This window comes from Emydura macquarii, unplaced genomic scaffold (assembly GCF_026122565.2).
Source record: "Emydura macquarii macquarii isolate MOO-44397 ecotype Brisbane River unplaced genomic scaffold, CSIRO-AGI_Emac_v2 contig_1876, whole genome shotgun sequence".
NCBI lineage: Eukaryota > Metazoa > Chordata > Testudines > Chelidae > Emydura > Emydura macquarii.
In genome coordinates this window covers 24,836,928-24,850,556 of record NW_027132013.1, presented here as the reverse complement: position 1 = coordinate 24,850,556, position 13,629 = coordinate 24,836,928, and the positions used below count along the sequence as shown (strand labels likewise).

Here is a 13,629-nt window from a genome sequence, read left to right as displayed (position 1 = left end):
TGGTAACATTATGGATTTTGACCGGGAGATTTTCCGATGCCCAAGAAGCAGCATGGGAGTAAACATGAAGGAGTTAGGGAGAGAAATGGAGAAGCAGGCAATTGAGGCTGGTGTCACTGGTGGAATGAGGGTGACAGTCGAGCTCATAGTATAATAAGCTGTAGGTAGGGCAAAATTGGGAAGGGTTGTGAAACTAAGGGCAGGAAGGTTGTGTTTGATGCAGTGGAAGAGGGAGCACATCAAGGCACAGTTCTGAAGAAGGGTCTGTGCAGAGCTGCACTGCCCCGCGGGAGCTGGAGGAGGCACTCGAGCTGTCTGACACCCCAGAATCCATGTGCAATGAGGGGGAATTAATTGACCAGATTGGGGAGGAGTGAGCAGGTCATAGAGTCCTTAGCATCCCACCTCTTGCTCTGGGGTATTTTCCAAGGATGGTTAATACAGAGTGGGCCCACATTACCTTTCCATGCTGGGGAAACTCTTTCCTTTAAGAGGAGTCCCAGGAGCAGCGGTGACCAGTGGAGGCCCTGCTAGCACACTGCCAGGGTGTGAAGCACTCTGCTAGGCATGTGGTCCCAGAACCAGGAAGGGAGAGCCAGAGGGCTGCTGCACAGATGGTCCTGTATCTCCAACAGAACCCTGAGGTCTGTGAGGTTTGGGGCTGCACCCTCAGTGGGGGGAATCCTGCCCCACCCTGATGAAAGTATATTAGGAGAACTCCACAAGGGAAGTCCTGGCCCCTCCATGAGTATTCTCACTTAGGGGTAAAATCAGACCCTGAGCTTTTACATTTCATCCCCTTCTACCTGTGGGAGAATGTGTTTTTTTGGATCCTGCACCCCACTGTGTCAAAGTGTAAAAAACCTGACTAGCTATTTTAATGCTCTGGATGGATGTTGCACTTTGTTAGTAACTTATTTCTACCTAGGCTGAAGAGAGAGTTCTGTCTGAAATATGGCAAATGGAAAAAGTTTGGGGTAATATAATCCATATGCATCCTGAGGTGGCCAGGGTTATGCATTGAAGACAATGCCTCATTTCTTTATAGGACTAATTACTACATATTTCTACAGAAGTTGCTGTTCTCAGATCTGCCAAGTTCCAGGTAAGTGAATAAAGTGCTGTGACTTGCATTCTGACAAGGCAAAGCATTTCAGAGCTCATCCAGGAGGAAATGGGAACAATTGACACCTTAGATGGTGACTAATGAAAACTCTTGGCCTTTAGATAATGTTTGATCCTCTTCCTAAGATTCCATGGAAACCTTAATATCTTCATGGCTATAAACAATTTCTATTTCATCTTTCACGAAGCAAAAGTAATGTTGTATCCTGTTCATCTTTACTGGCCTTACAGTTTCAAACTGCGCTCTCATCAGAAGAGGATTTTCCAATCTCTCTTGAGTTTCTTTGTTTTTTCACTGGAAGCCAGCTTTGTTGTTATTACTGGAGACAGTCTGGTGTTTAGCTTTCGGGCTAGATTGTGGCTCAAAGCTGCAGCCTAGGTGGAAGGGGATATTCCTAGAGAGCAACGCCAGAAGGCATTCTGCCTGCCTCGGCCAGAATTGCCCTGGGTTCTCCTGAAGAAAGCCAGCTGGAGCAGCAGGTCTGCCACCCTAGAGAACGTGCGGTATGCTCCCAGTTAGCTTGCCAGTGCAAAGCTGGGGGAGCACCACCACAGAGCATTGGGTCCACCCCCCAGCCTCACAGAGGCACAAGGTGGGAAGGATGCTTTTTTGCCCCTTTCCCACCCCATTGCACCTACACAGGGGCCAGCCACTATCCAGTCCTTAGCATTTCATTTCCTAAATGAGAATTTGCCACGACAAAGACTGTAATTATCATTGAGCATTACTAGAGGGTATGATGTTAATTAAGTCTCTGTCCAGATATAGCTGGAGGAGCTGGGCTGTGTGCTGCAGATCTCCTCAAGGAGAGGGTGGGAGATGGAGGAGAAGAATCCTCACTCCCACCTTATGGAGCAGCAGAGGAGCTGCTCCAACCACAGCACAGGTGTAGCTTCCATGCCATCTGCATCCCTCCATGCCATCTGCATCTGCAAGAGGGAGGCAAGGGGTATTTCTATATTGCATTGTAAATCTGAGCTCGAACTCAGGTTTGAGCCCAACTCCCTACTACCCATCCATACACACATCTGTCTGACTTGGGTCAGCAAGCACTCCTTGGACCTACCTAGCGGTGGAGGTGGAAGTGGCAGGGTCCTGAGTCCTGCTGAGCCCTGTCATTTTGTAATGTGGCTGCAGCTTGTAGTAGAAAGTGAGAGCATGAGGCCTGAAACTTAGCAGAACAGGCTAAGGCATAAGGCGTAAGTGGAAAAAGCCAAATTAACAGGAGTCAGGCTGTGAACTTACGACCTCACAGAAACTGGCACAAAGAAGAACTGATACTGCAAACACTTATATTTCCAAAACATTACTAAAAATATATAGCAGGTGCAGAAGGTACCAGGACATCCTAACCCCAAAGAAATAACAAGGGCAACCTGACCCCCTGAAATGACACTTTGATGGATAAAAATGTCTTAGAATATGATAAATAGAGATGTTTTGCCTGAACCATCCAATGTAAGGTAAAGGGTGATATTAGACTACGTCAAGAGGGTGACAACTACCTACGTTGAAGGGGCAGAACGAAATTGTCTGTAACGGTGTATAAAAGAGGGTGTCAGAGGGAATGAAGTTGTCCGGCCTAGGGGATAACGGAAAGTTCTTCTTCGAGTGATTGCTCATGTCCATTCCACTATAGGTGAGTGCACGCCTCGTGCATGGCTACCGGAACTTTATTGAAAGCAGGGAGGTACAGGTGCTGTCAGGCAGTGTAGCGACTATGTACCACACGGACAGGTGGCGGAAGCCCATTCATCAGCCTTGTGAAGGGAAACTATTGGTCCTTGGGACCTGGCGGTGATCACCTCCCAGGAGTGAGGAACGGCGAGGCAGACCATGTCAAGGGGTCGCTCTTCCTCACCACAAGGGGTTGCTGCGCCCACTAAGGGCATCTACGACCATCTGGAGGGGGATTTCCCCAAAGGGAATCAGGATGTATCAGTCTGCAGCACGAGGTGTCCACAGTGCTGCTCCCTCCATGGTCAAGGGGCAGGGGCGCTTGCCAATGCCATTCGTCCGTAGCGATCAGAATCCTTTATATTCGCTCTCCTGCCCTCCCCTCTGGCATACAGTCCTGCTCAACTAGGAGGGGCTAATCAGATACCATCCCGATTGTTTCGGCTGGCCACGCCAGCACAGGTTCAACATGCTGCTGGATTTCTTGATCGCCCACCTCCAGAGCCTCTGAGCCAACGCGATTCCAGCTCCCAGGATCACGGTCACCTGTGGTGCCCAGACCTGGATCCTCGACACCTCAGGGAGTGACAGATCGGTGGCCGAGAGGTGATGAGCGAGCTGCTCAGAACAAGCCCAGTGTGTACCGATGGGTAGCAGGAAACCCTCCACTCAGGCCGTGTACCGGGTTGAGTGGAAGTGGCTGTTGCCTGCCGGGAGCAGTCCCAAGATACTCTACTCGGCCTTTCACCAGGAGGTGATCTGGGAAATATTTGCCGCAGCTAAAGCTCCAGGGACTGACTGACTGGCCTCTCTGAAGCCCCACCAGTAGCCATATCAGCTGCCCATCAGCCCCTGGAAGGGAGATTGCGGTCCTCCCGTCAGATGGCGGTTCGGTCCCTGAAGGGGGTGGGAGGCTCTATCCGTAGGCCCGCAACCCAGTGCTTCCCTGGGATCTCGACCTGGTCCTTCCCAGCCCATGCCACTAACTCCGGCCCACCTCCAAGGTACTGCTTGTTAGTCACCTATAGTGGAACGGACATGAGCAATCACTCAAAGAAGGAAACAAGATTACTTACCAGTAACTGATGTTCTTCGAGATGTGTTGCTTGTGTCCATTCCACAACCCACCCCGCGTCCCCGCCGCCAGAGTTGGCGGAAAGAAGGGACTGAGGGGGCTTAGGGCCGGCAGTGCCTCATATACAGCGCCATGTGCGCGGGACTCCAGGGGGCACCAGAACCGGCCCTACAGGATCTGCTAAGGGGGAAAAAAGTTCCGGTAGCCATGCACGGAGGCATGCACACACCTATAATGGAATGGACATGAGCAACACATCTCGAAGAACATCAGTTACTGATAAGTAACCTTGTTTCCCACCGTTAAGTTGTGCCAAGTCCATTGTACTGGAGCACTCATATTTGAAGTGTACAGTAGTCTACCGGTACGTCACTTCTCATTGTGCTTCAACTGCAATAAACCTGGCCCAGGTGCCTTCATTGCTCAGCGAATCCATGGTCATGTCGATTCATTCGATCATGAGTGCCGTCTCAGTTACCTGTGCAGAGCTGGGACAGCACTTACATGGGGGACACACACACGCAGCCTACACTGACAGCTGAAGATTGAAAACACAGCTCAAGCCGCATACCCAAGTCAGAAGGTCTGCATAGTACAATATAGACATGTTAGCACAGTTGTGAGATTTGGGTCCAGCAATTGTAAACCCAGGTTCACAGTGTAGTGTGGACACTCAAGGATGGGCTTGGAAACATCTAGTCCACAAGCACGGATCTCACAGACCTGGGTTTACAATGCAGTGTAAACATAACCTAGCAGACCCACTAGTCTTCTCTGCAGCTCTCCTGCTCCACTCCCACTCTGCTCTCACACATCTGCAGCCCAGCAGCACTGATGTGCAGGTTGTGCCCACAGCCAGTGGTCTCCAAACCCTGTCCCCACACCAGTTCTGCTACAGGCAGTACCCCTCATGCTCAGGGATCTGGGGGTGTGAGTGAAATAAGATTTGCATTTAAGGGCATTACCCGAAGGCACGCTCATCATTCATGTTAAAGCCAAAAAGCACACACTGTGCAATAAGAGTTCAAAGCAGCCTGGTTTTATGCAGTCACATTACTTAGCTAGCACTTCTCACCTCTTAGTATTCTGCATATGAGTATGTTGTGGCTGGGTCTTCCGCTTTCTGGATGATTTTTTAAACATATTTTCCTTTTTTTCAGCCATGGCCTTAGTCACTTTCTGGACCCCTTTCTCATGAAGCTGAAATGACAATTCTTGTGCATCTGCTGCTGCTTTTGTCAGTCAAGTGTGGGGGCGGGGGCAGTCCTGCTGAAGACAGATGGCTCCTCCTCACAGCATCTGAATTGAGAAGGTGAATAGTTGCAAGGAGAATTGCTCTGCCATCTTTGTTTACTTTTCAAGACCAAGTACACCTTTCCAAGTACTCTCCACTCATTCTACAGAGGGAGACTACAAGATGAGGGGGAAAAATCAAATCAACCTATTTCATCATCCGAATCATCTCAGCAAATCAATTCCCTGCACCAAATCAATTTTCTGCCTGTGGCACAACCCACAGGAGATTAGACTATTATGTAATACTTTAGTCTAATCCAGGTTATTGAGTTCAATACAGGGATAACTGGATGTGGCTTAGTGGCCTATGATGTGCAGGAGGTCAGACTAGATGATCTGGTCGTCACTTCTGGCCTTGAACTCTTCTGAGATCAGAATGAATAGACCCCGTAGCTATTCATTATTACTCACATTGAACCAGGAAATGATAAAAGATCATTTGAAACAAGGGAGGGTCTCGTACAATGGCTGTTTTGTTGATTACAAGAGGCATTATCCCTGATAACATCGTAACAGGGCAAAAAATAGCAGGGGGACCAGTGAAAAATGACTAGGTTAATTTTGTTTTCATTGCCTGATTGGGAGACAAAGGAGAAAATTTCCAATAGATGATTCAGAACATGCAAAAATAGCAGTGAGCCTTCATGTTCCTTTATGACTAGAGTTACATCTCTTTTCATTCTGAGAGGAAGGACAAAGCATCTGATGATTTGCAGCTGTTGGAATAATCTGAACAGTAATCAAATAGTATTAAACATCTTGTATATAATACCTTTTTGCACAATAATCTCCAAGCGCTTTACAAAGGAGTGTGTTTTAACAACTATTCACATCTTGGAGGGAATTGAGGCACAATCTGTTAACCAGCCTAATGGTTTGATGTTCAGAGGTGCTGAACATTCAGATGTGTTGAGTTAATGGGTGCTGTAGGTATCAGTACCTCTGAAGATCAGATCAGACATTTTCAAATTTTGGGTGCCCAAACTGTGATACCTAAGGCCTGATTTCCAGAGGTGCTGAGCACCTGCAACTCCAGTAGAAGCTAAAGACACACAGTGAATCAGTGTAAATCAGGATTAGAAGCCAAGTCTCTGACTTGCAAGCTGTCTTCTCTAACCATTGTACAGCACTGCCTCTCTTAGGATAAAAGTCAGAATGACAGTGAGTGTGAGCATCTGCTTCCCTGTACACAGTTTATGGAGTGCAAGTGACATGACTCACTGCTGAAGAAGGGCCAAGAAGCGATTTTGATATACTCTCACATCAAAGGTGAATAGAAGTGGCAAACAGGAGCTTTGGAAGGCTGTGTTTGGAGATAGAGGGACTTGGTAAATTGTGTGTTTGGCCTCTTTGTTTTTCCATGAGGGAGGTGTAGATGGGTTATGGTCCCCTAAACAAAACAGATGAGACAGATCTGTTTGTTTGCATGTGACTGTGAGCTGTGTGGCCTGGGGTCTTTGATCAGTCCCAGTATCTGAAGTCTCTGAGTAGTTAATCCTTCCTTGTTAGTGAGGGGGTAGAGCTGAGTAGCAAAATTTAAAATATAAACCACTTGCCAGACAGAAACACAGAAGGAGTGTGAGAGGCTCTTTCCAGATGCAATTCTACACTCATGCAGTGGTCAGTGATGGCTCAGTGGTTGTGATTTGCAACAACAGTGCCATGATTTCTTTCCTGCCTGAAGCCAAAGAGATTCTTGCTGAAAGAAAAGATCTTGGATTGGAAGGACAAGTACAAATGCTATGGAGCATAAAGGAGGCAGAGGAGTTCTTGGACAGCTACATTCAGCTATATCATGACCCCATATTCAAGTAATAAAGGAGCTGGCCACCAAAGAACCCACAAAAGAGGAAATCCAAGACAACTTGGAAGATCATACCCACTAGAGGCAAGAGGATGAGATGGCATTATACAAAGGTGGAAGTAGGTGAGGATGGGGACATTTTGACTACCAGAGAGGAGAACCAGAAGGAATTCTATACAGTTAGGAGTATCCAATCATTATTATGTCATTGGCATGGAAATTGTGGAAGATATCTCTAAAGATCCAGATGGTCACATAGAATGTTAAGATGTATGAAATATATAACAATAGCAAAAAGGAGAAGTTGATAGCAATGAATAAAATTAAGGAGCTAGGAATTGTATAAACTTGATAAGGGAAGCAAAAGGACCCGAGGTTAGTTCTATGGCCAGCAGAGTTAAGAACAATAAGAAGATTAAATATATTCAGAACAAAAGGAATATTGACAATTTTATTGCTCTACTTCTAGATGGAAATGGTAGACTTGTCAATAATGCAGAAAAGGCAGAAGTGTTCAATAAATATTTGAACTGAATTTTGGGAAAAAGCCAGATGATGTATGCATATAATCTAATAATGACGAAGAGGAAGAAATATGTTCCATTCCAACAGTAACTGAAGAGAGTGTTAAACAGCAGTTACTAACAGACACTTTTAAATTACTAGATCCGAATAATTTGCATGCAAAACTTTTTAAAGAGCTGGCTGGGGACCTCTTTTGACCATTAATTGATTTTTTTTAATAGGTCTTGGAATACTGGGGAATTTCCAGACATTGGAAGAAAGCTAGTGTTGTGCCTATATTTAAAAAGGGTAAACAGAATGACACAGGTAATTATAGGCCTGTCATCTTGACCAAAATAATGGAACAACTGTTACAGGACTCATAAATTGATTAAAAACTGGGCAACTGATAGGTCTCAAAACTGGAAATCATCACTGAGTGGGTATGCATCTAGTGTGGTACCACAGGGACTGGTTCTTACTCCTGTGCTACTGAATATTTTTATCGATCACCTGAAAGAAAACACAAAAATCGTTACAGATAAAGTCTGCAGATGACCCAAAGGTTGGGGGAATGGTAAATAATGCAGAAGAAATGTTACTGATATAGAGCCATCTGGATCGCTTCGACTCAATCAAACAATATCAATTTCAATAAGGCTGTGATGGGGTGAGTGAGATCCCCACACTAGCCCTGCAAGAGTGGAATTGGGCCAGGTGGGCCCAATCAGCTAATTAGGCTGCAAACAGGGGAGCTTTTAGCTGGAGGCAGCTAATTAGAGAGAGACTCACCCGTGCAGCTGGGAAGTGGGCTACAGACAGGGACTTCTGGGAAGGGCTGCAGGAATGCAGGCAGCAGTCACTCCTTGGGAAGAGGGAGGGGAGTTTGGGGGCTGCAGTTAGATAGTCTGCAGTGGGAGGAGAGTTCTTGGAACTGGTACGCCCAGAGGGAGAAGGAGAGCTAGAGTGTAGAAATCAGTGCAGGGAAGAAGCAGTGAGTGCAGAGAGAGGAAGCCCAGAACTGCTGAGCTGTGGGACCCTGGACTGGAACCCAGAGAAGAGGGTAGGTCTGGCTTCTCCTGCCAGCCACCAAGGGAGTGGCATAGAACTGAGGCAGTGAATGGGAGGACTGCCTAGGACTACTGATGGACTGTACCCTGGAAGGGGGAACACTGAGTGACCTAGCCAGAGGGCTGAGTCATGAAGGAGACGCTGCGGGTCCTGGAGCAAGAGGGCTGCACACCAGAGACAGAGTGATGGCATGCAAGCCATGGAAGGGGGGGTCGACCTCAAGAGCTAATCCTCAGAGTGACCTGGAGGAGGCACCAGACCAGCGGTGAGTGGAGCACCCTGTGACAAAGGCCAAATGTAAAGTCATACATTGAGGAACAAAGAATATAAGACTGTGTCCCTCTGACACTTTCTCAGGGCACTCAGTACTGTGAGTTATCTTGTTACCTCTCTTCAGCAAAAGAGATTCGCGGTGCTAACCTAGGTGTCTGCTCCCTGTTACTCCAGTCTGTTGGCCACCCAAACAATCTCCTCCGAAGCTCTTCCAGCCTTTACTTTGCCTTGCAAGTTTACTTTTAGGTATACCACGAGCCTCTGGAAGAGCGTTTTCCTGTAGTATCAACCTCCTGTCACTGGACACTGACAGAAATTACCAAGTCCAAAGAGACAGTGCTTGTAGGATGCTGCATGAATGATCTCATTTATAACCTCTATAGCCCACGGTGTAAAGTTATATTGAGTGTTCACGCTGTAAACCTCTGTAATGGTGTAACTCACCAAACAGGAAAAGAAGCATTCATTAAGATAAAGGCTTGTCCTGTATACAAGATGCCCCATTGAAGGCAAATGAGGTATTCTGCAGCATTGAAGGAGAGAGGACCTGTTGATTGCATTCCTAACTCCTTTCAGGAAGGAGATCCAGGCAGGAAATCATTCCATGAATTTGAACACTGGAATAGAGGGGACAAAAAACCCTGACAAGGAGAAACTGAATGTCTTTTATGCTGTCTGAACTCTGACAGGCAGATTCCTAAACATAAGCAAAGAGATCCCCATGGTGCTTGGCGTGAATCAGCCCTGAAAGACATTTGGAATTGACAGATTATTGCAACTCTGTCATCTTTTGAATCAGAGTGAAACTCAGTTGTGTATATATAGTTGCTTGCTTTAACCTGTAAATAATTCCCCATTTCTTTTTCCTAGTTAATATATCCTTAGTTAGTTTATTACAGGTTTGGCTACTAACATTGTCTTTGGTGGGAGATCTAAGCTACAAATTGATCTCTGGTAAGTGATTAGTCACTTGGGACTGGGAGCAACCTGATTATTTTGTGATCTTTGTTTTATTTATTTACTTTCTTTTTTTTTTTTTTTTTTTTGTAAGTGACCATTTATAATTAAATCCAGCTTGCCAATGTAACTCCATGGATTTGATGGAAGTAGAGCAACAAAACTAGAGTGGGGAATCAGGACCAAGGCTTAGAAAAGCATCTGAACTGAAGGATGAATGAAACCATGTTTATCTGAATATAATCTCTCAGATTTCTGAGGTTCATTCTTTGCTACTTAATACTGCTACTGGTGTCCATAGATGGATGTCAGAAGGCAGAAAGCAATAAAGTTCATTTCAGAGAATGCAAGCCTCTTCAGTTGTCCAGTAGGACAGAGAAAAATGGCCCCACCCCCATTCAGCCCACTTGCCGCTGTGTCCCTCCCCCTCCCGTCCCCCCCCCCCCCCCCCCCCCCCGCCATCGCTCACTACCTTGGAGGACGGGGATGTGTGAAAGACGAGGGGGTCCGAGCGGGGCGGCGGGAAGGCAGGATGCAGCAAGTGGCAGGACCAGAGGGGAGGGATGCGGCGATGAATGGGGTGAGGGTGGGGATTGGGGTGGAGCGGAGGCAGAGTCTGAGGCAGAGAAAGTGAAGTGTGGGCGTGGCCATGAGCGGAAGAGATGGGACGGGGAGCTAGCCTCCCTGAGGGGAAGATTCACCCACCGCCCGTGGTCGCAAACCTCAGCCCTCCCTTTCTAGGGGAGCAGGGGCCATTGACTGGTCTGCTCTGGGGCCCAGAATTGCTGTCAGTGGGCCTGGGCATGGGTTAGCTGCCCCACATACAAACCCACCAAGATCCTGTGGGTATGTACTCAAGGCAGCTAGCCCATTGCTGCCACTGCCCATGCTACTGCGATGCTGACTAAGCTACTATTTTTATTTTTGTATCTGGATGCAAGCACAAATACATTTATGTGAGCTGGGAATTGCACTCCTAGCTCAAAGCATAGACACAGCCTTAGATTCCCTTGTACAGGGATAGTATGGGTGTAAGTAAGTCTAGGCCAGTTTGAGTGAAAGGGCTCATTTCCATGGACTTCAGTGGGTGCTGGATTAGGCCCTAAATTAGTAAAAGGGGTGTAACTTAAACCACCTTTGCATTTGGAGAAGATGGAGCTAGGTTGTTCTCAGAGGTAGTAGATGACAGAACAAGCAGCAATGGTCTCAAGTTGCAGGGGGGGAGGTCTAGGTTGGATGTTAGGAAAACGTTTTTCACTAGGAAGGTGGTGAAGCACTGAAATGGGTTACCTAGGGAAGTGGTGGAATCTCTGTCCTTAGAGATTTTTAAGCCCTGGCTAGAATGATTTAGTTGGGGTTGGTCCTGCTTTGAGCAGGGGGTTGGACTAGATAACCTCCTGGGGTCCCTTCCAACCCTAATCTTTTATGATTTGTTCCTGAAAGAAACTGTGATGAGATGGTCAGGCTGAGTGATCAGAGCCATGGCAGTCATGCCTAATGGTCAGAGCCATTGTTCAGAGTCAGAATCAGGAGTCCAGAGCAAGGGTGGAACATGGTCAGAGTAAGAGCAAGGCTGGGGTAGGTTAAGGCTTGTGGAATGTGTTACCATTATCAGGCAGGGGAGAGTTCCAAGCCATGAAGTAAGGTTGAGCAGGCTGAGCTGCTGTTCTGTATCTGCCCAAGAGTCACCAGACCAGCTCCTGGCTTGGGTGGTTGGAGCCTAGCACAGGAATGACACATCCATGCATGTGGCTTAATCAGGCTCTAGTTCGGGGATGATTCATCAGTTTGCATGTCCTACGACACTTGATTGAACCCTGATATGCTATTGCAGTAAGGATTTTTAAGTCCCCTAAGTGGAAAAGTTGCTGCTAGATAAGATAAGCCTAAACAGGAGGTGATGTATGATGTATGAAGTGATCTGCAAATGAAAAGAGCTGGTGGAGCAGCACTTGGCTTCAATGGGTCGTCTTACATAAGTAGCACTCAACAGAGTAAAGGTTTCATTCAAGTGGCTCAGCAGAAGAGCTGCAGCAGTCTGTCATTGCATCTGCACTTGCAAGCTTATTATTTCAGAAACAAGCCCTCAGTTTGTAGCTCTGCTACCTGAGAATGACTCAGAAAAATGTCACTCTTACACTCACAAACTTCATAGCCATAGTTCACGACTGGTGTCATTCCACAGGTGGTAGCAATGGCTCAAGCTCTAGTTTAGAGAACACTTAGATATTTTTATTCTGGTTAGGGTAGGGTTGATGGCACAGCAATAAAAACACCTGTGCCCTGTGCACATCAGACCTTCCTCTGTAGAGCTGCACCAGTGGCGATTTATGGCTTTGGAGCTGTGATGGGTCGCTGGCCCCACACTGGCCTCCATGGGGTTAATAGAGCCCTAGAGGCTGTGCAAGAAGCAGCCAATTAGAGAGGGGCTGAGAGGAACAGCCAGGCAGGCCCATATAAGAATTGCTGCAGGACAGAGCAGGGTCAGTTACTCCCAGGAGCTCAAGGAGGGAAGACCAGTGCCTGGCAGGTAGAAGGAAGCAGCTAGCACCCTGGACAGAGCAGTGCTGCTAGCAGGGATTGGGGAAGCTAGAGCAAGCTCCTGGCTGGCTGCTGGGGTTGGTAGGCTGATGGCCTGAGGCAAGGGTGAAGAAGGTGCTGGAACCACAGGGAAGTGGCCCAGGGAAAGATACTGAGGCGTTGGAGGGGATAAAACACGTGGCTGCTATCTACAGGGTCCCTGGGCTGGGACCCAGGGTAGTGGGTGGGTCCAGCCCACCCTTCCCCCCCATCTCATCCCCTCTCAGTCACCACTGGGAAAGTGGCAGAGAAGTTGAATTGCAGCACGCACCCAGGAAGGGGAGAGCACAGATCCTGACTCGGCTGGAGGGCTGTGTCATGAAGATGACACTGCGGTCCTTGGAGTGACATGGGTCCAGGGTCAGAAGGAACAGTGGGCGAGGCACCACTGGGAGAGGGCATGCTGACCTGCGGAGCTAATCCCCAAGACAACCAGCAGGAGGTGCCAGCATGTTGAGGGGTGTCCCGTGACAGTGCTTACTGGTGTAACTGCAATGGCAGACAGTTGTCACAGCTCTGCCACTGAGCAAGAGTCCCACCATTCCAGTGACAGGCACAAGCAGGCTCACTGGCTGGCCTCAAGGGAATGGGGAGAGGCTGGCTGGAGGCAAATGAAAATCCTATGCCATGTGGCACTGGGCACTTCTAGGCATCTCAGGACATTCAGATGGCACTTGTGGAAACTCAGGGTGCACTAGCCACATTCGTGCTTTCTTATTTATTAAAACTAGCAGCCAGCATGGGCCTCTATCAATGAGAGAATATGTGACTAAACTAGTAAGTGAGCCTGTTCTGGTTCTGCCATTCTTAGGATTTTAGCTCAAATTGTCTGACCCAGAAGTCAGAAACATTATCTCCTTGTTGGGTCAGTGCTACGGGGTAAACAAAGAAACATTTGAGGATTCTTATCCAGGCCAGTAGCTCTAAGCAAATTCAACAACACCAGGGAGATCATTGGACTGCTGATCGTTTTTTCACTAATAAACACTGATCAAGCATGCTGAGGTTCTAGCCAACCTAGAAGGAGTGCTGCTAAACAGGCCTACACCCACATTAAGCCAAGACATTAAGTGAGGATGGTGTCTGATTAAACACATTGTGTCATAGGAACAAATAAATAAAGAGGGGGCTCAGCAAAAAGTCCCACTAAGTGAGGAAGCTTCTTTGGTGTTATAGTAAAGAGGATAAGCAACCACATAAACAGTTCTCATGAAAAGAAAGAGAAAACACGACAAGCACAACTTCCACGGATATTAACAACCATAA

The 13,629-nt window shown here is 47.4% G+C and overlaps 1 long non-coding RNA gene across 1 annotated transcript in view; it reads left to right on the top strand.

The window, feature by feature from the left end:
- The first annotated feature begins 1,052 nt into the window (after positions 1-1,052).
- The window catches only part of LOC137159691 (uncharacterized), a 35,840-nt gene continuing 23,263 nt past the window's right edge, over positions 1,053-13,629 (top strand). Inside the window, exons 1-2 of the long non-coding RNA XR_010921694.1 lie at positions 1,053-1,105; positions 5,039-5,190. This is a non-coding gene — a long non-coding RNA (uncharacterized lncRNA). The remainder of the gene's footprint in view (positions 1,106-5,038; positions 5,191-13,629) is intronic.